This window comes from Acromyrmex echinatior, chromosome 15 (assembly GCF_024713525.1).
Source record: "Acromyrmex echinatior isolate Ae372 chromosome 15, ASM2471352v2, whole genome shotgun sequence".
Lineage (NCBI taxonomy): Eukaryota > Metazoa > Arthropoda > Insecta > Hymenoptera > Formicidae > Acromyrmex > Acromyrmex echinatior.
In genome coordinates this window covers 3,215,939-3,233,978 of record NC_141866.1, presented here as the reverse complement: position 1 = coordinate 3,233,978, position 18,040 = coordinate 3,215,939, and the positions used below count along the sequence as shown (strand labels likewise).

Genomic DNA, 18,040 nt, shown 5'->3' with positions numbered 1-18,040 from the left:
GACAGCGCGTTCCTTCGCAGTAGTTTACCGCGAATCCCAAGCTGCAAACGACATCCTCTCGCCCGGCGAAATTTGTTTGGAAACTTTATTCATTCGTAGCAAACGGTCACTCTTCGCTCTTCCCTCCCATCTCGCGTACCTAGCGGTCGTCTTCCAATGAATGATTTCGACGTAACTCCGTCTCCGGGAGCCAGTCTTTAGTTTGCGAATTACCGGCCAGGTGAGCTTCCAAACTTTGAGAAACTGGACGAACTGATGCTCTCTCTCCGGAAACTTGTTCATTGCACGTAGTCACTCGTATTTTAAGCTCCTTTTCTCCCTCCGGATAAATAACTTGCCAACAATCCCGGACGATTTTAATCCAAGCTATTAGCGGCCATTAAACGTAATTTAATAATTGTGTCTCCGAAGGGGTTACGAAACGAGCGTATGCGAAACGCTGAGTGCTTCTAATGCGCCATTAAAGAGTTCTTACCGACGACAATCCTGTTGTACTAGTATTGCCGTGAGACGCACACACGCGTAACATTTATCACCGATATTCGCTATATGTTCGCGAAAATCCAATTGTCTACATGTACGTATCCCGAGCTGTCGAGAACCCCTAATACATTGCTTAACCCATTTCTCACATCATTCGCTAATCGATAAAGTTAAAGAAGATAAGCCGAACAGCCGCAGAAATCCATAACGGGCTCCGGAGACAGAGCATATATTGCGTTTCCTATTCTCCGTATTTCGCGTATGATTTGACCTAACCATTTCCTCGCAGACAATACAATCTGAAGTTTAATCGACAGGACATACAATCCCTAGTTGAAACATATTACCGTCTAATCTAGATTTATTACAAGAAATATTCGCACGTCACATAGTAAAAATATAGTAAATTAGATGTATCCATATTAATTATACATGTATCTTAAAACAACATCACTTGATATTCGCTAAATGCAATACTAACGTAAAGTAATACGCATTAAAAAAAAAATTTTTTTTTGCATTTGTATTTCAATGAAATAAGTGTCTTGAGACGTTGAAAACAAGAACGCAATTCCGGAAGAACTTGTTGAGCAATAAGTGACTTTTGAAATATGCACCTTGACTTTATCTCTTATTTTTCAATGAAAGTTTCCTCCTTCGGATTATTTTCGTTCGAGAAAAGTATTAGATATACTCTTGTTTTCCCGTTTCGCTCTACCCTCCACGTGCTAGATCCACCACTAAAGCTGCGAGAGAATTTCTGATCCGCGTAAAAGAACCGCAGTGGCGCTCAAGCCGCGACCAGGATTTGCGTCGGCGATAATAAACTTGGTAGATATATCCCCGCTGCGGCGGTAGACCGCTGTCAACGCGTGACAGTTTAAAGCGACATGAGCTAGTCCCTACAGCCGAAATCACACCACCGCCTGCTGTTACCTCCGGCATTGGCGTAGGCGCCAGCCAACCAACCAGCCAACCAGCAAACTTTATAGTCAGCGGAAGCCGGTGGCCCTAGTACCCATTAGTTCCTTGAGCCCCGGATACACCGCTTAATCCAATTTGCCAACTCTCGAGCCAAGGCGTAACATACCCACCGAGCGTGACATTTATGCAGCCGGCGGAAAAGCTACACGCGCGAAATTATTGCGCAAATAGGACGACGAAGTCGGCAAATCCTGGACGTTATGTGCCTTTGACTCCTCTCACCCTATCCCCGAGGAGGAGAGGAAAGCGAGTCTCACCGGTGGCGTTTAATTATCGACTTTGAGACTTTCGTTCGCACGCAATTACGGAATGCAGCGTATCGAGCTGAAGGGAAGTAGGAGTGAGTGGAAGCGCACTCATTGCGAATAAAAAGAAGATAAAAAAAAACAGGCGAAAGAACGCTTGCGCAGAATACTGTTTTTCATTTCGAAACACACCCTCCTAAAATAGGTAAACGCGGGCAATCTCCTTCCACGGTTCATTATAGGACTCTTCAAGAGACTCCTGAAAGGGCTTTCATTTTTGTGAATGCCGGGCACGAGCTTCTGGCAACGAGTCCACGAATTGCAGCGCGCGAGTTCGCAAGTCGGTGCATAATGCAGGTGGAGAGTAGTGAAGTTTACATAATACGGGACAATAGCGAGCCAGCTGCGCGGGCTTATTTCACTATGATTATAGAGGCCTTCAGCCGACCTAGCTTACACCAGATTGTGGATCACCATAGAAAATGCGTAAGCAGATATATTTAAATTAGGCAAAGAGAATCGTGAAAAAGAGCCAAGAGAAAAACAGGTAAATTCCACACTGCGCAATAATTTTTTTATTCTAAAGGCTTAAGAACGCTCGTACGGAATGCAAGAGATCCGGGTTAGCGTTTTCAAGACCGAAAAATCATTTCGGCGCGCGTTTCTGGAGATTACATACGTAATATATAAATTCACAAGAATCATACAAGCATTTAAGATCCGTTTAAGACTTTGATTTCTATAGTTTATCACACATATACGGTCCTATAATATATTATATAATTCTTTTTTAGTACATCGTTGTAAGTGGAATAAACAATATTAATAAAATATTATATCGCGCAACATATAATTATCCACAAAGATAATTATCGTAATAATTGAATTAATTATAAATGAAATATATAAAAAAATACTACTTAAAAGCAATGCATCATAATTATTAATTTAATTACTTAAATTTATGAACGTGAAAAATTGTATGTACGTGAAAAGGAGTTTAAGTTAATTAAAAAACTCAAATTCAAAATTTTTTTGTCGTATTATAATTTAAAAGATTAGAGAAAAATTTTTTCTCATTACTTTCTTCACTAATTGCGATTAATAAAAACATAATATATGTAATGTTTTAAATTAATTAAGAGTGTAAGACATTAAACGCGTAAACCAAAGAAATAAATTAAAAATTTCATTACATAAGACGTTTAAATAAGTATAAAGAAATTCTCGACTTATCATAATAATTAAAATTTTTTAAGTGAATAATTATAATATTGTAATATTATATAATATTTCAACCGTGATTCTATCAATTAAAATATTTAAACGCGTTCATGTAAACATAGTTTTCGGACATCGTTTAAATTAAGGGTAACAACAAAATGGTAAAACTAATTATTCGTTTTGGAAGAATATTCGGCCTCAAGAGGGAGCAATGGAGTCTCTAGTCGCGTTTACGAAACTGGTTCTTAGACCATCTTCGAGAAACAGACAGCGACGACTTAAATGGAACTCTACAATCGAATGAGATGAAAGAGAAGGAAAGACTAAATGCGTCGAGTAGAAACGTCTCTCTCGCGGAAGATGGACGTGTCGTTAATGCTGAGATCTAGACCAGTTCGGTTCGTCGCACCCGGCTCTTTCATTCGCATGCCTCGCGCAAAGAAATATTAGCACCGAGGGTTCCAAATAGCGGCAACCCTTCTAGGATAAATAGCCCGTGCGAAAAGAGATTAATAGAGCGACTTGAAAAAATTCTTTCGAATTCTTTCGTGTATATCTTTTAACGTTATTAAACTTACGAGCTCGACAAAACGTTCATATATAATATCACCCTTTCGTTTACCAAAGGATTACATGAAATGTCTATCGAGAATTCTAGAACATGTTTTGACATCGGCAATCCCAAGACATTAAGAGAAACATATATAATATCATTATTATACTGTTTGCATAAATCAAAATGAAAAGCTATGATCAAACTTACAGAGTAATCGAGATGGACGTATATAAATGGATTAAAAGTGAAAACCAGTCGAGTAAAGAGTAAAAAGTATCTTGTAAAATAGCTAAGTTTATAAAATGTCTAAAATTAATAGATGAGGAACATAAATATATATTGTAGGAAATATATGAACAATATTAAATAATAATATTAATATCGCGCTAATGATATCAATGTAAGATCCGTTTTACGAGTTTGCTTACTGGTTGAGTGTGTATCATTATTTTTTATCGATCGAAAACCGGTAGGATCGATTGATAATCATACAAAGTTGTTTAAAAAATACAGACAGATCTTCACAGAAATATATTGATGCAAAAATAAAATGAAGTGAACACGAAACCGGATAAGAGCGTTCGTGAAGATAAATAAGCTCTCTTATTTCGTCCAGACGGCAAATTAAACATTGGAAGAGTTATCGCGAATTTAAGCGTATAATAGCGCGTTTCATTATGACGCAGATAATTGGAGAGAATGGAGTCTCGTCTGCGTAAATACGTAGACTATTTAATTGCGAATATATACGTTTAGATAAACGTGAGTTTTCTTTATGACAAAGCGGATATCTCCAGCGTCTAACAAATTTAATAATCGCTGTGTATACTAGTATATCAAAAATAAACGCTGTGCATGTATGGCATATTTATTAACAAGTAATATATTCGTGTGTGTGTGTGTGTGTGTGTGTGTGTGTGTGTATATATATACACGATACAGATAAAAATATATGAATTATAGATTTTATATACATACATTGAACGAAGTACACACAGGCATAATAACGAACAATAATTAATTCCTATTAAATCAATTGAACCAAGATGCAACCGCTTATTGACCATAAAGAAAGGTAGTCTTAATAAGAAACAATAGATGATCACGTACAATAACAACGATCTTAATCAACTTTTATTATCCATGAATTACCATTTAAGAAGAGTTTGAAAAAGAAGTTTGACTATTGATGAAATATATTATAAGTAATATATTAATACAAGTAATACATAACATTAATCTCGCTGGTTTGTTTAAATTTATTATATGATCAATATCGTTTGAAATCAATATAATTAAAAATAACTCCGAAAAATACAAAACAAAATAGTGTCTTATAGAAAAAAGATCTTACATTAACTAACAAAGTTATCAAATACCAGAGAAAAAAATGAAATATTGGAAGAAAATTAATTATATTTTAGGTCAAATAGAACCGAATAAACTATTAATAACACTGTTTAATGTTGTACTCTGTACATCTCCTGCCAGAATGAATATACAACGTATTGTAATTGTTATCACAAAGAGCATCATAAAGAATAAAAAAATATTTTGGAATGCTCCAGACTTGCTTTTATCTTTAAATAATTTGCCTGCTAAAAGGCCTGGCGAATTCGAACGCGAAGCCGAAGACCACACTCAGGTCGAAGTAAAAAAAAAAATAAGAAAAATGTACACAAAGTAATTCTAATAGGAACAGAGACACGCATAAAAAACCGACACGCTTTATAAATATTCGGACCTTTTTAACGTCTCGTTTTAATTCCAGCACTGTGTAGACAGAGCATTGCAGACAGAATGCAATGAAACGCCTCTATTTTTCCTTTATTTTTCATAATTATTTTGATATCAACTGTCGTATTATAAAACGTGTTATTTAATTTACGCACATGTGGCATAATACGAGCTTAATAGACATGCATCAATTTAAATATTAATGATACTATTCTATCTAAAAAAATAAAAACTCGATTTTAAATTGGTTAAAACATTCGTACATGTATATTTTTATGACATAAATATATTTATGATTCTCGGATGAATTTCTCCTTCGAATTTTCTCGGATAAATTTTCGCACGAGCCAGATATATTTCTAAAAACCCGTCGAATATTGGACGTACATCCAAATGTGATGCACTCACATTGACAAATCTCACTACATCGTATGGCATTATTGTCACTACCGTATTCGCGCAATGCGATATATTCGTATCGACTCAGTAAATATTTGTAAAGTCAATGCACCGTTCGCAGCCGTAAGTAAGAACCCGTTTACACAACGGGAAAATATCATTGCTGTAATAACATCCCTCTTTTCTCTTTTTCTCTTTTTCCAGAAGAAGAAATCTGAAAAGATTACCGGTCATTTTTAACACCACAGCAATGTAGCCACGGAACGTATACTAAACGGTAACTGTGAAGTCGTCATGATTTTTACGTTATTTATTATGTTATTTTATACGCACGCAGTGACTGGATTTGTGTCGTCCACAGAATGCTGACGTGCTCTTGTTTTTTTTGCTAATTTTGTATCGGACATTGCAACCATTCTGTTTTCCGTATTATTTCATATTAAAAACCTGCATGTGGCTCTTGTGTGATATTTTATATTCGAAACCTACATATAGTTTTTGCGTTGCAAAATCGTTAATATATAAGTTTAAGTGCATAAAATATAGTATATTATATTTTAGTTATGCGTAATTGTTATCTCATTGTAATATCAATTATCGATCCGATTTCATTCTAGTAAACTTTACAGCAGCAGAGCACTGCCTCACCAATTGTGTATTCACGTTTTGTACGTATCTCTGCAATTCTATTGGTACACAATAAATTGAACACAAATAAAAGAGAAGAATGCCATTTTCAGTCAAAACGGGTCCTAATAATATTCATGCTAGTGCTTAATAATATGTGAATATACAACTACAATTGTCAATTCCATAAATTGTTTGTTTCTATAGACTGCTGTTGATTTGATTTGTCAGCTTTGAAACAATTATGAAATACAATAAATTAAATTAATTAAATTAGTAATTATGTATTCACATGTTTTGTGCGTATCTCCATGTAATTCTACTGGGACAATAAACTAAATACAAATAAGAGATAAAAATGTCATTTTCGGGTCAAAGCGGGTTTTGGTGCTTAGTAATAGTTATACCTATATGAATATAATATGAATATAATATGAATATTGTCAGTTCTATAGACTATGTAAATTCGGATTTGAAACACAATTATGAAGCATAATAAAATAATAATTTGGTGACTTCATCTTTTCAACTTTTTTCTATTAAACGTACACTGTTAAATATGAAAGGATTGATAACTCAATTCTTAAGTTAAATTATGTCCAATTTGAGTTATTTCTTATCGTTTTTACCTCCCTCCCCCCTCTCCCAGGTCGTCACTTCTTCTACCTATTATATGTCATTAATTTAACTGAAAAAAATGGAGTTAAATAATTTAACTTAAGAAAATATATTAAATTTGATTCAATTAGTCAGTTTATTATATATATATATATATATAAAATAAATTAACCAATATAATATATATATATTTCAGTGTAGTTAAAGTCTTCACGGCTTTCATAACAATCATTCTTCACAAGACTGACGCTAAGGCTCGAAATAAAAATAACGCGGTCGAAGATTATAAGATAATAAGATTACAAGATAAAAAGTAGTAATCTCACCGTCTCGGCACGCCGCGTCGGTTCGGTTTCTACTCGTAAATCTTGCCCGAGCACTTCGTCGCAGCGCGACGCGCCGTGCCATGCCGACCATGCGACGGGCATCGCGGGCATACGCCGCGAAGCATTTAAAACGGAGCAATTAGCCGATGAGTGCCGGAGGGTGCCGGTTACTTTATAATCATTAACGTCAAATATTCTCAGCTGAGTCAGGGGCGCGCAGCGTCAGCTGAAGCGACAAGAAACGCCAGCCAGGATAACGTATGCGAGATTAACGCGCGGAAAGTTTCGACCCTGCAACCCACTCTCGCGCCCCGTACGTACCCTCCCTTTCTTAATATATCGCTCGTCCGCAGCTTCGGGAAACGGTCCATATACACATCGTGCGAGAGGCGCATCGTGCCGCGACGCTGATGGATTTATCGCGGAAAAAATACGGGAACAGCCGCGGCGCGACTGTGTTCTCATGTGCCGCGCGTCGTAGAAATGCGTTGCTTTTATTGTTACTCCTCGGCAGCAGCCAGCAGCCGAAACTCGGGGAGTGAAAGCTTTATTTGGAAATATATTCGGGGGGTTGCCAAGAGAGTGGAAGTCATAAAAATCGCGGAAATTCCGTTTTTCACTTCGCTTGCAGCGACAGCAAATACTTTAATGGGTCGACACACCAATCTTCGATACCTTGAATGCGGCTCCTCCACAGACGCAGAGTGTTAATGGATATTTGTGGCGGACGCGTGCTAGGTATATATTGTACGTTAGGTAAATATCAAACTTTATTGTAATGGCGGTATTAATATTACTAAGTAATTTATTGTAACTGCAAGTTAATATCATTAGTTATCTATTGTAACCATATTTAAAGTGTAATTTTTTTTTTCTTAAATTATTCGAAATACAAAATAATATCAAGATATTAATTCATAAATAAATTCACGTTTACGATAACATAAAAATAAATTTTATAATCATTCTTTAAAGCTCTTCTTTTAAATGATTTATAATTCGCGATCAAATTCAAGATAAAATTCTGCTTATAATTTTGTGTCACATGTTCCAAGTATAAATATGTATCCTGATATATTTTGTATGCGTGATTACTATTTCTTCAAATGTTTTCTATGTTACGCGAGAAAATTATAGGAAAAATTAGTAACGGAAATGTTATAGTTTCTTTATGACTCTCGAAATAATAAAATAATAAGAATTAAGATAAATGAGATATAACGCAGTTGTTGTAGCGTGGTTAAATAATACTATTATTCAGTGCAGTATTTAATTGAATATATTTCTATACGAACTCTTTCGTCTCTTTTTTTATGAGAGATTGATCGATCTCAATTTTGCCGTGCCTCAACTAACATATATTTTCTTTTATTCTGACGAATGATTTATATTTATTATAACGTTTGTTTGCACGAATTCATGGAGATTCTTATAATTTATAATTTACTTGTTCTTGTAATCATATCTCTCACATCGTCTAATGAAAAAATTGTATTAAATATACAAATTCATGCACCTCACTTGAGATCATCCAATCCTATAGTGGCTGCCTTTGATGCATAAGAGATGTTCTTTATTTATGAAGAATTGTTGTAACGCTGATGATGACTAAAAAAAAAAGAGAAAAACGTTCGTATAGAAATATATTCAATTAAATATTGCACTGACTAACAATATTATTTAATCACGCTACAACAACTGCATTATACTCTCATTTGCCTTAATTCTCACTATTTTATTATATGATACATAAGATTCTACTCCGAATTTTAGATCATAAATTATAGATCACCTAAAGTGGGCGCTCAAAACTATTCCGTTTTATATTGACAATCTGTTAATATTTCGGAACAATTTTTACGCAAATATATTTAAATTGACGAAATTGTCAAACGAAACGACTAGATTTACAAGTCACTACCAATCATTAACTCACATGCATGATTTTATTCAAGAGTAGATACATACAAGCGTATTCATGCGTTACGAATCTTATCTTTCGTCTGTGTATCGTCTGTCCCAACGTTTCAACTTCGAATTGTATAACCAATATCTTCAGAATGATGGCGAAGGAAAATGTGCAGTGAAACGCGCTCGATAGCAACATAAATAGAAATAATCTTCAACCGGGCGATGACGATGAGAGACGAGAGTCAGAGACGAGACCGCTGCTGCGCGCGGCACTACCGACTACCATTGGCCGAGAATTTAAAGGAGCTCTCTGTGCGTTAGATAAATGGTTTAATAACCCGAAAACGATAACTACCGCGCAAATGTCTCCCATAATTCGTGCCCCTGGAACGTAGTAGCACAACGACCGGCCCGAAGCCGTAACGCCACGTTTATGTGCTCCGCTGTGACTGCACAAGTGCACATGTATGCATTTCCCTCGTCCCGCGCGGACATGTCCGCTAGCACCACCGTTTGTATTGCCGCGTTACAATGATTGCAGCGGCAGCAATTATGCGGCAAGCACGGGAAATGGTCGCTCCCCTACGATTATTAACGTCGAATTCTCTTAGCGCGGTCCGTAAGTTTTCACAGCAACATCCCGCAGCATCCCGCAGCATCCCGCCCGGTGCTTGCTCGTCGTAGGCGCAGCAGCGAAACCGCGAGGAACAACAACCGACTCTCAAGTTACTAACAACAAGCCCGTAAGTTCTCGACCCCGCGAGCGCATTTACTTTAAGGATTCTCCAACCTTCCGTTAGTTCCGAGTGCACGCGCGCCATTTAGGTTTACGCTGTGTACACGCGCGAATATTGTCTTTAAATAAGTGTACTTTACCGCTATAACGATGTCTACGCTAGAAGCGCAGTTAAAAATAATATGGTTTGCTTTATACGTCGTTTTTATCAAAGCGGAACAGGATAAAGGGAAAGGTACATTTGTTATATACTGAAGTGCCGCGGAGTGTTTTAAGAGCCTTCGCGAGAGAAATGCATAAAGTAATAAAAATGGAGATTAGGGCACCAAGGTAAATGGCGTATAAAAGCTAATGTTGATGAAAATTTTACAAGGGAAATATCCAACACACAGCAATGCGGTAGCCAACATAGCTGCTTCGGACATTTCGATTCTTAATTCATGACTTTACGTTATCCTTAGCTAATATAATAATAATAAAATTATAATCATTTTTATACAGTTTCACGTGCATATAGAATTAGGTTGCATTATTATAATATTTATTACAACCTCATAAAAGGGAACGCATAAAATTTTATGTTATGACAACAATATTCCATTTAACGGCTGTGTAATTTATTACCTCTCCGCACAAAGAGCGACGCGCTGCAACGGAGATAGTAGCATTATAACCGGGATGTTTTCGTACCATACGTACACGGCGCATAACAAATATCCCGTTGCGATCTAGCGAATAACCTCCTACGCTCGGGATCAGTTAACACGAGACATATCACAACGCTCAGATTTACTAAGTCCCACGAGGAGACATCGCGCAGAGAGAAGGATCTTCTCGCGCCTTATTATACGTCACACAACTATGGGATATGTGTGTACACGTAAACAGGAGAATCATGACTACATCCATTTGTGCCTATCGCGCTTAACGTGTCGTTTAATCTGCAAGGCGCTTACATATCTCGTTCCCCTGCGCGAAGGACGCAGCATTTGCACGACGAAGTGACAAAACCTGTTTTCGAGCCGCCGCCATCGAGAGGAGAACGCGGATGTAAAGGAGCAGGGGGGTAGTTGTGCGCGCGGTCGAGAAACCAGAAGAAAGATCGCATATACATGAGGGGGAGGGAAAGAAAGGGAGGGCGATCATGAAAGGGCCGGTTGGTACGACCAAGGCATTATATTTCACGAATATTCGCCTCGCGAAACACGCGCTGCTCCGAATTAAAATCGCTGATATGTAATAAGCATATAATACATTTTAAGCTCAAGCTTATTCTAAAATCAATTCGATAAATTTCTCTCGATTTTACACAATCGCGTCAAAATATTTTTTTTCTTTAATTTTCTGCTCGAGTAATAATGCATAAGAATTTAAAACGTTTTCAGTAATTCCGGAAATTTATGAGAAAAATATGAAGGAGACCATAACGAATTGCTAACGTGTCGAATGTGTTGAAATTCATAATGTAACATCGAAAACCGATAATAATGGGACAATTTGTGCCATCACGTTGATCCGGCTTAGATTAAAATATGCTGACCATCCGTAACGTGCGAGACGGAGCGAGGACGACGTATGCACAGCCGCGCCTACTGGGAAAACGTCTCTCATTACCGAGAGTGCTCGCCGATGAAAGAGACTGAAATAATTATCGCGCTCTCGCGCGTTTTCGAGCTTACCTATTCGAGAAAGCCCGCGGCGCAGCGGCTAACCGCGCCCTTTGCAAAACGACTGTTGGCACAAGCCTAATCATGGAAAGTCGATCCGAAGTTGATCCGCGCGAAGGGATTTCCGATTTCCAAACCGCGGGATGATATAATACGCGAAAATTACTCCGATAGGCAAGATTCACCGACCAGACCCGATCAAATATTTGCTTATGTGCGAAAGTCATATCGAATATCAGAGATCGGTGTGGAGTGATTAAAAGTGGTTCGAAAAAAAAAAGAAAAACTTCCACGGTGAGTGCATGCGCGAAATAAATTCGGGAAAATTGTACGTGATCGCATGATGGGATGAGAGTAAAATCGGTGAGCCATGAAAAAAGATAGGGCTAATACGATGCCAATATCATATTCGTCGAATAAGCGCACTTCGATAAGTCGTAAACAAAATTGACAAAAGGTATATCCCAACAAAGAACATAAAATTAAAGATATTAATGAGAAACATTTGTTGATGCGTGTATGTGTTAATAAGAGAATATTGAAAACAGTGTCAAACGTAATTATATTTTTATATGACAATGTTGTATGTATAGCGATAAAATAAAGACGACAGAAATAATTATATTAAGATATATGTAATTATTAAATATAATGAATATCTTATTATAAGTATTTCATGTCATTAAATAAATGATATCGTTTATTTATTACTTGCCCTAATTACTGAAAAATACCTCTTGAATTTCTTTTCCCAAGAATCATCTCTTTCATAAATTTCACTTCCCCGGAAGATATTTATCTTTTCCCAAATTTGTCGCCATGCCTCTTTCAAAAAGGACGCGTGAAAGTCAATTAAACTTAATTTCAATATACAACACTTAATGAATGAGGAACAGCGCGAATGTTGAGAGGATTATAAATCAAAGTTTATAATTAGATTATCGGCAATAATGCATTCTGTACAAGTCAGAAGTAAACGAGAGAACCATTTCTTTTTGTGCACTTCCTATTGTTAACGGATGATTCAGGGTAGGACAAAGGAATTCGATTCACTCGTTGATACCTTCATGATACCTTCACTTGATTACAACGTAATACACCATCGACGAGTTCATACATTCACAGCAAGAGTGCTGACGTCGTAAATATTACGGATTCATGTCGTCGTCGTCGCCGTCGTCGTCGTTGCAAGAACTCCCGGACGTCTGGGTGATCCCCTGAGGATTTTCCTATGGCGATTTTTCACTCGGTTCGAGAAAGGACGTCTTCCGAGGCCGGGAGAATGGAGCCCCGGCGTCACCTGCACGTTGACGAAAACAGATTTTTCAAATCCGTCGCTTTGGCGCCCCTTCCCTGCCTCCTTCCCACCCACCCACCCCCCCCCCTGCCAGCGGGAGAATTGTAAGAATTTCCGTTCGACCCCGACTTCGTCTCGCGCGACGGATGAATTTCGCGAATTGAATTTCCTGATGCTGACAGTAGGACATGCAAAAAGTGCTTGGGGCGCTCTCGCTCGATGTCTACATCGGTTCTCGCGATTCGACATTTTCACGATGCATCGCGTATATTGACTCCAACATTACCGTGGGATATTGGCAACGGGAGAGAAGGCCGTATTATGCCTATACGTATATTAGCAACGTCGCAAAAATTTTGTTATATTTATAAAAAATGTAATCTCAAACATTTTTTATCATGTGCTATGTATGATTTTGTTGTCAGATAAAAAGAATACAGACATATAAATATTTGATAATTTTTATCCCGTTAATGGAACATAACAATATGATATTTCGTAAAGTATTTACAAGTAAAAGCTTATCTGATATCAACAGATACTGCGCTAGAAATGTACAATAATCCACGCGTTGAAATTTATAATAATAAATACTAATTTGGTATAATTCTAAATAAGTGAGCGTTAAACCTCTCGGCAATTTAATCTGAATAATTTCTCTGAATTATTTCTCAAAGAAATAAATAACATTATAATCCCGAAAGTAACTGAAGAATGAGCTTCTTATCTTCTATTTATATGAAACTTAATCTACCAAGTTATAAGGCTCAACACTTTTTACGCTTTAACAATTTCATAATTAAATTCATCAAATTTAAATCAAATTCTAAGCAAGTTATTTATTTCAAATTCATCAAAGAGCGCAAGTGTCAATTCATCGTTATTTAATGTCGTAAAATTAGCTAATTGTCTTTTTCTTCTTCTGAAACACAGAAAAATATCATTCTAGAAAGAAAGAAAAATGGTTATTCAATTTATTTTCTATTTTTTAAGTAACAGTTATCTCTAACAAAGAATATTTTCTTGCTGATCAGCTTAAAATATACTTATTACAAATTTTAGAAATTTTATTATTATGTATTTAAAATAAATTAAAATCAAAAAATTAATTTTCTTTTAAAAATCGGACAAAAAACTTTATACAATACGCAAATCGAATTTGTTTTAATTTAATATAATCTTGATTGAAGTATTAAAATTCAGAATAAATTTTGAATAAATTTGATGCTTGTGAACTTGAATTATTGAAATATTTAAAATAAATGATTATTACTTGCCTAGAGTAAGCATTTTAATACAGAAAACGTATCCTATCAATTATTGTCTTGAGATCATCTTCTACTCAAAAATAGTAAATAACAGAGAAAACGTATCCTTCGTTTCGAAAGGGTACAATGTACGCATATTTTTGCTGCGTATTTTTAGCGTTACGAATTCTTCCGGATTGAAACTGTGGCTCTTTTCTGTGTGCTAATTTTATATCTGGAGACAGAGAAACACAGCGCGTTAATTTCGTTGCCGCGATCGTGTTGCCTTGCCGAGCAGCGTGTTTCTCCTTCGAAAGTTATTTCGCGCTCGCGTCGTATCGGAGAAAATACAGAGGCGTCATCACGCGCGACATTTCTCATTTCGCTAGGCGCGAACCTTCGTGACACTCTCGGGGAGAAAGAAAGAGAGAGAGAGAGAGAGAGAGAGAGAGAGAGAGAGAGAGAGAGAGAGAGAGGGAGGGAGAGGGAGGGAGGGGAAAGCGAGAACGTGACCGTAATCAACAAAAAATCTCGGCCGACTAGATGCACAAAAAACTCACGCTCCGAAATCTCTACGCCGCGTTGCGCCGCGTCGCATCGTAAGAACATATTTCTTCGCGAGACAGCGGGATGCTGCAGAGTCGATAAGCGGCCACCGGTTTTTCTTGATTCGCCTACCTTTTTTTAATTGTACAGGATGCTCGGAGCAAAACTCGATTAAGTTCACAATTTATATAAAATATACTATTGAGAAAAATGAGTTGATTGGAATTATGGTTGAAAATGAACGAATCAAAATGTTTTATTAAATCTATTAAATCCTAGTTGAGATAATCAGAATTCTGACTGATGTAATCATAATCTTCTTGGTTCGTTCATTTTCAATCAAATATTTTTCTCAGTGTTGAAACATAAAATGAAAAAGAAATGGAATTTATAATAAAAAAAATAACGACCTTAATCTTGCATCATAAAATGCAACATCTATGCATCTTGATACTTCCGATAACTTAACTGTAGAAAAAGATCGCACATATGCTCCCGCCTTGCTTTGCGTGCATGAGAAATGACGCTACTAAAAAGTGTCACAAAGGTTAAATATATCGGATATGCAGATTTTGATGCAGATGGTTAAAGTGCCGATGCTGGTAGTTCATAGGTATACGATCGCAGACTCTGTTTCCTCCTTTCTTTACCTATCATTCGCATGACGCAGTCCGGAAAAGTTTTCGATCGCACCATCTCGCATTGCGTCGCATCGCCTCGCTTTCCCCGCGTCGTCGTACTCGTCTCGCGTCGCATGCAGATAGATGCACCGGGTTCGGCGAGAAAGCCGGCTATATATCCATTCAATCCCAGCTCTTTTTCCGAACTGCCGCCACGCCGGAGAGACAAATCGTGCGCCAGTCGCAGATATTGCGCATATCTAAGCGGCCCGCATTTAGAACGTAAAGCGTATCTCCGTCGTCGGCATACCCCCAAAGGGAGGAGGGAAGGGTGGGAATAGACGTTTATCTATTATATTCGGACCGAGCAGGAAGGGCCCCCTCGACGCGGCGCGGCGTAGAGAGCGTCTCGTAAATGAAGTAGGTATATTTGGGTATTGGCCAGGGCAGCGGGCCAATGAAGAAAGTTTCGGGGTGCCGTGCGGATTTGTCACTTTTATAGGGGCAATTAGAGTAAAAAGTACACGCTCTTCGTTAGAACGTTCATGAGACTTTCGCCGAATATGGCGAGACATAAGTTTTACGTCATAAACAGATGCCTCGTCTCGTGCGTTCGTTCATTAGCACACCTAATTGAGACCACATTTTCGAAAGAAATTATGCTACAATTCGAGACTTGATTCATTGAACAAGTTTATTAAATTGAAAGTCAGAACTAAAATAACTAACAACTAAAATGATGTAATATGTCTGTAAAACGTATTATGAAAGTAAATAAATTGAAAATTTTACAAGAAATGTTTCTTCATCACTCATCTAGGATGATATGCAAATTATATGTATGTAATTACAACGATATTTTTTTGTAATTATAACGGTTATAAAGCTAAAAATATCCTGCACTCCATTCGAGGATTAACGGTTAAACTTCCAGTGATATATGTTACTTTCTGCTATGAATGATTCAGTTAAGATACTATATTGTGCCTGCAGCTATTCATTAAAAAACTAATACAATATTCCTCGCATTACTTCGAGAAACATAATCTTCATGAAATAATTTCATAGGGTTTCTATATTAATCATAAATAAGAGTAGAAGAGATAGAATCGAAAATGAAATTGAGCAACGTAATATACAACATATATTACGTTCATGTAATTACATGTATTCCTAAATTCATATTCTTAAATTTTCTAAAATACAGTAAATTCTCAAGCACTCTTGAAATTGTCAAATAATAACGATGTAAGAAATACGCTAATGAGAGTGATGTAAACATTGTGCATTTATATGCATAAAAACTTCTTTATTTAGTGTAAGTTTCTGTATTGTCTAACAGTGATGAATAATTTTTATCTAAGAGATACAAACTCTAAAACAGTTTATTAAATATTCAAGAAGGTATTCGCAGAACTTCTATAAACTGTTAGAAATGTAACCACGAGTTTCCTTTACATGTAAATGAAGCTCGTGGTTATGAACGAAATTAAAAGTAATGAATGATTTAACTGAAAATTAAGTTACAGTAATTACTTAAATGTAATGAACGTGTGTACATTAAATTTATGAAATGTACTTTTAATAAAATTTTATGAAAAGTACATTAAATTTCATAAATTTTCATGAAAAATATAATACATTAAATTTTATGTATATGTACACAAATATGCTTTTCAGTTATAAATAAATTACATTAAATTTAATGTAATGTCATGAAATTAAGTTCAAATTGTGTAACTTAAAATTTAATGAAATTTAAGAACATTTCTAACAGCAAAGTGCAATATATATAATATAATTATTCTTAATTTCTATGAATTTTTTTGTTTTTTATAGTTGGGGCTTCTTAATTGATTTTCGTCTTTTCCTTAATTGAACGCTGTATCTATGTTTCTTTACAAAACTTTTTAATTTATAGAATTGAATGGCAAGTCAAACTTTAACATAATGTTCTATTGAACTGAAATTAATTAACTAAAGAATAAGGCTTTGTTATTGAACTGTGGAATTCATCAAAGAATCGTCTCGAGCCTTTGTTAAAATCAGCTTCACATTGATCAAAGAACAGGCGGATAAAAGAAGTTGTATAGTTCCCGAATACGAAAGCTCGCAAACTCCCTCTGGCTTTTATTGTCGATTGTATATAATCCTCTATTTACTATACCTATATAGTTTATCCCTCTTGTATATATCTCACACGTAGATATTTTTCACGAGAGAGAATTTTTTTCTTATTTTAAAGCATGCAATAAATATAATAGACTCTTCGAATTTATGTCAGATTACGGGCAATGGAACGTCTGCAAGCAATAAGTACAATACAATTCGCGGCACGATCCTGCTTTTATTCCTCATTGTATAATCCTTTATTTACTGCTTCTTCGCTCTGTACTTGTTCGCAATATATTCCCTTGTGTCATACTTTTTCATCTCGAAAGATACGCGATAAATGTAATCCACTCTAATCTCGTCGAAGTAAGCGAGAACGGAAAATGTACGAGTAATAAGTATTACGCGTCTGAAATACTTTGTGGTCAGCAACTAGAAATTGATAGCACCATGCGGTTCCACGAGGCGTACTATCGCGAATTCCCATCCTAGACGCGGTCTTCGATTCTGCGGAGAGATCTCACCGGACTATCGTTCATGCGGCCCGCTTTACGATACCCATCGGCTGCTTCCGCCGACGGTATTCCGTAGGAATCCCTTGCGTTGGACGATTTAACGTTATCGGGAAACACATCGCCGGATCGCAGTCGACGATTTCATCCGCTCTGGCGATCCCGCTGGCACAGCCCGAGGGCGCACCCATTC

General features: G+C 36.6%; 1 protein-coding gene across 24 annotated transcripts in view; it reads right to left on the bottom strand.

Annotated features, from left to right (window-relative positions):
* LOC105149352 (adenosine receptor A3) overlaps nt 1–18,040 on the bottom strand; it is a 457,094-nt gene that overhangs the window by 343,480 nt on the left and 95,574 nt on the right. For 3 of the 24 annotated variants that reach the window (XM_087414053.1, XM_087414054.1, XM_087414046.1), the window contains one exon: nt 8,716–8,807. The exons of 20 other annotated variants lie outside the window; for them this stretch is intronic. The gene's annotated coding sequence lies outside the window, so the exon portion shown is untranslated. The remainder of the gene's footprint in view (nt 1–8,715; nt 8,808–18,040) is intronic. One more of the 24 variants, XM_087414047.1, reaches the window with a different exon arrangement.